General features: G+C 31.8%; 1 long non-coding RNA gene across 1 annotated transcript in view; it reads left to right on the forward strand.

Annotated features, from left to right (window-relative positions):
• Nucleotides 1-923, forward strand: part of LOC143679154 (uncharacterized) — a 68,332-nt gene extending 67,409 nt beyond the window's left edge. The window contains exon 3 of the long non-coding RNA XR_013173572.1: nt 743-923. This is a non-coding gene — a long non-coding RNA (uncharacterized LOC143679154). The remainder of the gene's footprint in view (nt 1-742) is intronic.
• Nucleotides 924-6,000: the final 5,077 nt, after the last annotated feature.

Genomic DNA, 6,000 nt, shown 5'->3' on the forward strand with positions numbered 1-6,000 from the left:
AGCACACACACAGAGAAACGTGCATATTTTTAAATGCAATAGTTCACTGAGTTTATTTAAGAAGTATTTTCTTATTTAAATATTAAAATATTTAGTAAGTTAAAATAGGGAGATTTAATAGATATATTATCAGAACATCTTAGAAATAATCTTATTTAATGCATGGAATAATATATTTAATATTCCTGGCATTTTGGATGCAATTTTTTTTGGATGCAATTTTAAATACTTTAATCTGTAGTCTGAGAAACAAGGAGTTCAGACTTCCATAGGCAAAAATTTTAAAACATTCTCTTCTTACTTCTGTATTTAGAATGATCAAAGTATAGGATTTTAGGATTTGAACTTAGACATGACTGAACACACTTCTATTCACTCTTGTTCCAACTTTCTTTCTGTCCTATCATCCCTAAATACTGACTTTTTTCCAGAGATCAACCACTGACCTGTAAACACAAATTGTTTTCAATTGATTTATAGTGAAGAAAATATACTAGGCATAATACTACTCTATCCCTTTGTCATAGAAAAAATATATATTGTCCAAACAGAAAGTAATCACTTAAATTGCATAAGGTATTATCTCACTTTTGGTTATAATGCATGTTTTTTTATGAAAAATGGAGTTCAAATACATAAATTTATCTTCCTCTATTTTCCATTTTAGGTATTATGTATCATATAAGTTTCCTGTTTTTGTATATTGTTTATCCAATGACTGTTGTCCATTTTTTTTTCACAGAAATGTATCCTTCAAGACACAGCAGAAATATTACCTCCTCTATGAAATCTGTGATGGTCCCTTGGACTTCCCAACATGGACAGTTACACAAATATTCTGTTCTACATGTAATGTAAACCTAAGGAATTTTTTCATCATGGAAAATAACCTTGTATAATATTTACTAACATCAACTGAGAGCTCCTAGGAAAAATTAATATTTTATATAATATATAATATAATATATATATTTATATATCTGCTACTATATACACATGCTTTTATACTAGATGATCAACAAATTTTTAACATTAAGAAAGACAAATTCTTATTAAAGGCACACAGAGATGGCAGATGTAACTGAATGTGCAACAGGTACAATTTCAGAAAGTCAATGTTGGAAATGAAACATTCCCCTATATATGGTTGTTCAATCTTTTGGATAATGTTTTATACTTTTTAAAGCAAGATGTACCATGTTTTTTGAAACTACACACTTTAGTAAACATATTTCAATAGCTTATATCTTTCATTTGATGCAAAATATAAATGTGGTTTTAATAATTTTCAATAGGATTTTTCAACTGAATAGACAAAAGTTTCATTCAAATTAACATAGACCTGGAATTAGGACTCAGTGTCAGCCACCAGGTTTCTTTCTCTTGCTCTCTTTCTTACTATCTCTTTGTCCTTTTAAAATAATTTCTCATCTCATATCTTTGAGATAGCCAAAGAAAGCTCTACCAAACCCACAGTTATTTCAGTAAACCCAAGGCTTTGCCTTTGGAGGAGCAATGCCATAGGCTTAATACTATATAGTGAATATATTTCACTATCAAAACAAAAAAAGACAAAGAGCCACAGAATTGGCAAAAAGGCAGTAATCGTTGTTGCTGTAATATGCTATCTAAAATATCCAGCCTCATCAAAAAGTTATGAAGCATGCCAAAACAGAAAATTATGTCTTATACACTGGTGAGTGGGAGAGGGGTGGAATGAAACAACAAAGAACAGAAACTGCCTAGGAGAATGACCAAGTTTCAGATTTTAAAGTTGTTATTACAAATGTGTTCAAAGAACAAAAAGAAACCAAAATTAAAAATAAATAAATGAAACAATGATGACAAGGTCCCATTCAAATCTAGAATATTGTTAAAGAACAAAAATAATCAAATGGAAAATTCTGGAGTCACAAAGTACAGTGACAAATGAAAAAGTCATTGAGAGACTCAGGAAAAATTTGAATTGGCAAAAGAAAGAATCTTTCATCTATAGAGATTATGAAAACTGTAAAAGAGTGAAGAATGAAGAGAATGAACAAACTCTCAGAGAAATGTGAAACATGGTTAAACACACTGACACACACAAAATGGGAATACTAGAAGAAGAGAAAGAGAGAAAAAGAAGAAAAATTGGAAGAAATAATGAAGATAATCTCCTATTTTTTCCAGAAGAGTAATAAATTTAGCTTTGACATTTAAGTCATGATCCATTCAAATTAATATCATAATACTAAAGTATGGTGTAATATAGGAGATGATGTTGATTTTTTTTTAAAAAGAGACACTATTTTTCTGGAAGCATTACCCACTAAAATGCCTCCGTGACTTGGTTCAATTGATTGTTGACTAAATATGAGTAAGTCTATTTCTTATTTCTTATTTGGTACCGTTAATTAATTTGTATTTCCTTAGGTCTGGCCATTGTTTGAATATGGTAATTTTCATAATAATTCTTAAAATTAGATCATGTAAATCCACCAACTTTGTTCTTCTTTTTCAAAATTACTTTGGCTAGTTTAGGTCATTTGCATATGTGTATATATATATATATATATATATATATATATATATATATATTCAAGTTAAAATCAGAGTATCAATTTTTGAAAAAAAAAGTTGCCTGCTGAAATTTTGATTGGAGTCGTGTTCTAGTTTGGCAGCTGCTGGAATACGATATACCAGAAATGGAATGGCTTTTAAAAAGGGAAATTTAACGAGTTGCTAATTTACAGTTACAACAAATCTATAGAAATGTCCAATCAAAGGAATCCAGGAAAAGACATCTTGGTTCAAGAAGGCTGATGAATTTCATGGTTTCTCTCTCAAGTGGAAGGGCACATGGTGAAATCAGTCAGGGTTCCTCTCTCATCTGGAAGGACACATGGCAAACACAGCTGCACCTGCTAGCTTCTTCTCTCCTGGCTTCTGGTTTTATGAAGCTCCCTGGGAGGTGTTATACTTCTTTATGTCCAAAGGATGCTGGCTCATGGACTCTGCTTTGTAGTGCTGCAGCATTCTGTGCTCTCTCTGAATCTCTTTTCTCCAAAAATGTTTCCTCTTTTATGGGGCTCCAATAAACCAATCAAGACCCACCCAAATAGGTGGAGACATGTCATCACCTAATCCAGCTTAACAAACACTCAACTAAATCACATCATCCAAGGAGATGATCTGATTATAGTTTCAAACATACAGTATTGCATAAGGATTATTCTATCTTTATGAAATGGAATTTTGATTAAAACATGGCTTTTCTAGGGGGCATTCATCCTTTTAAACCACCACAAGTGGCTTGAAACTACAAATCAATTTGTAAACAAGTGAAATTTTAACACTGTTGAATATTTCAATTCACACATGTGGTATATATTTCCATTACTTAAATATTCTTTAATTTATTTCTACAGGAGTTTAGGTTTTCAATGTGCAGCACTTGAAAATTTTATTGTATTTATTTCTAAGTAGTTTTTGCTTTTGATGTTATTGTAAGTGATATTTAAAAATTTAATTTTAGTAGGTTTATATTTTGTATGATATATAACTTTACATATGATATTTGTATATTGGCTTTGTAATACTCTGATTTCCCTAAGTACAGACATAATTTCTATCCTGTAGGGTTTTTAAAATGATATTTTACTGAGCTGTATTCATGCACCATACGTTCCACCCGCAGTATACTATCAGTGGCACACCGTATCATCACATATTTATGAATTCATCACCAGAACCATTTTAAAACATTTTCTTTACTCTAAAATAAAATTATAAAAAGAAAAATGAAAACCAAAAGCAGCTGTATCCCTTATCCTCCCCTATTACTGATGCCAGCATTGGTGTGGCAAATTTTTTTATTATTGATGGAAGATATAAAGATATTACTGAGAACTCTAGCCCATACTTTGCAATAGGCACATTTTTCCATATACCATTCTATTATGAACAACTTGAAATAGTGCCATACATTTTTTCTAGTTCATGAAATCACTTTTTTTTATATTTGTACTGATCACAATCATCGTCCACTGCAGGATTCACTATGCTACCACATTTCCAAGTTTTAATCTCTAGCTTTCATTCTGTTAACAAACAAGACTCAATATTCCCTTTCACCCACATTTATAAACAATATAGCACTGTTAAGTATATTCACAATAGCATGTGACCTTCACCTCTATCCATTTCCAAACATTTAAATTCAACCTAGTTAAAAGCTTTGCACATAGTAAGCAACTGTACCACATTCTCTAGCTTCATCTCTATCCTGGTAACCTATATTTGAGATTTCATGTCTATGAATTTACATAACTTATTATATCATCTTAGTGAGATCATACAATATTTACACTATTGTGTTTGATCTATTTCACTCAACGTAATGCCTTCAAGGTTGATCCATGTTGTCACATGTATAACAGAGAAATTAGGATTTAAGGGATGATTTTGATTACTGAATCATTACATAGGTATCACTTTGTGCCTTCTGGTATATTGGAGTAGACAGAGGGAAATACTGAAATCTCTGAATTGTAATCCAGTTGCCTTGATCTCTGATAATAATTTCATAGCCATTATTTTCTGCCTCTTTGATGTAAACAGCTTATGACTAACGTTCCTTTGTATCAATGTATCCAGCTTTCCAAATTCAGAGTCTTGTAATCACTAAAGACAACTTCTAATATTTTCTAATGATGGGTCTTGGGTCAGCCCAGAACTTACCCAACCCAAAACCAAAGTTGTCTTAACTAAGACTGGATCTAGCCAAAATGGGTCCACCTGACATGCACAGGAGCTTAGACTTTAACCCATGTCATTCCTCCATTTTATTACATATATTCTGTGACTAATCATGCAATCAATCTGTGCATGCCCAATAATTAGATCAACTCTAATTACCTCATCTGGGACCCTGTGTTCATTATCCTAAACCCTGCCCATCTTTATCTCTAAAAAACTTTTTGTCACTGAAAACTCAGTGTCTTAGGAATTGGTCAATGAATTGGGCAAAGGAATCCACCATCTTTGTCCAGTGGCACATATTTCAGGACTTCATTCCTTCTTACTGCTGAGGAACATTCCATTGTACATATATATGTTTTGTTGATCCATTCATTGGTTAACAGATATTTAGTTTTTTTCATCTTTTGGCAACAGTGAATAATTCTGTGAACATCAGTGTTCAGGTGTCTCTTTGCTTTTTTTTTCTGGGTATATACCAAGGAGCAGAATTGCCAGATCATAAGGCAACTCTATGCTTAACTTTCAAGTAATTTTCAAACCACAGTGGCTGTACAATTTGACATTCCCACCAGCAGTGAATAAGTGTTCCTATTTCTCCACCTCTTGTCCAACACTTGCAGTTTCTTGTTTGTTTAATAGCAGTGAATCTAGCAGGTGTACTTGGTAGATGTTTAAAGCTAGTTCAAATAAATTATCATGAACTTGTGAATGACAATATTTTGTTTCTTCCTTTATTATTCTTGCTTTATAACACAAGTTGCAACATCAGATGCAATCTTGAACTTGCAATCACTTTTAAACAAAAGAAGCCAATTAAATAAACACAAAATATAAGTAAACCAGTTACATGACTAGTAGGAATTAGCAAAAATGTCACTACTGTGCCATATCTGGAGCTAAAAGCAGTAGTATATGCATGTCAATTGGTCATTGCAAATGAAGCAATTTGATTTAACTAAGGAATGCAATGTCTTCAATTACAATTACATCAAAGCCTGTGAAAGCTTTTTAACAAATACAAAACAAAAATGAGTATAACTATTCTTAGAGTTAATATCATTCATATATGTAAAATCTGGACATTCTAATGATATATATCACTATATGAATAAATTAATATCACCTTCTTATGAATGGATTCCAAATCATGTGATCGAAACTGAAAAGTGTGGGCACACTTCTTCTCCAGATGTAAAATACCTAATGCACTAGTTTTTGCCTACTCATTATTGAGAATTTTTGTCTTGTGGAAAAAGG

Source organism: Tamandua tetradactyla, chromosome 4 (assembly GCF_023851605.1).
Source record: "Tamandua tetradactyla isolate mTamTet1 chromosome 4, mTamTet1.pri, whole genome shotgun sequence".
NCBI lineage: Eukaryota > Metazoa > Chordata > Mammalia > Pilosa > Myrmecophagidae > Tamandua > Tamandua tetradactyla.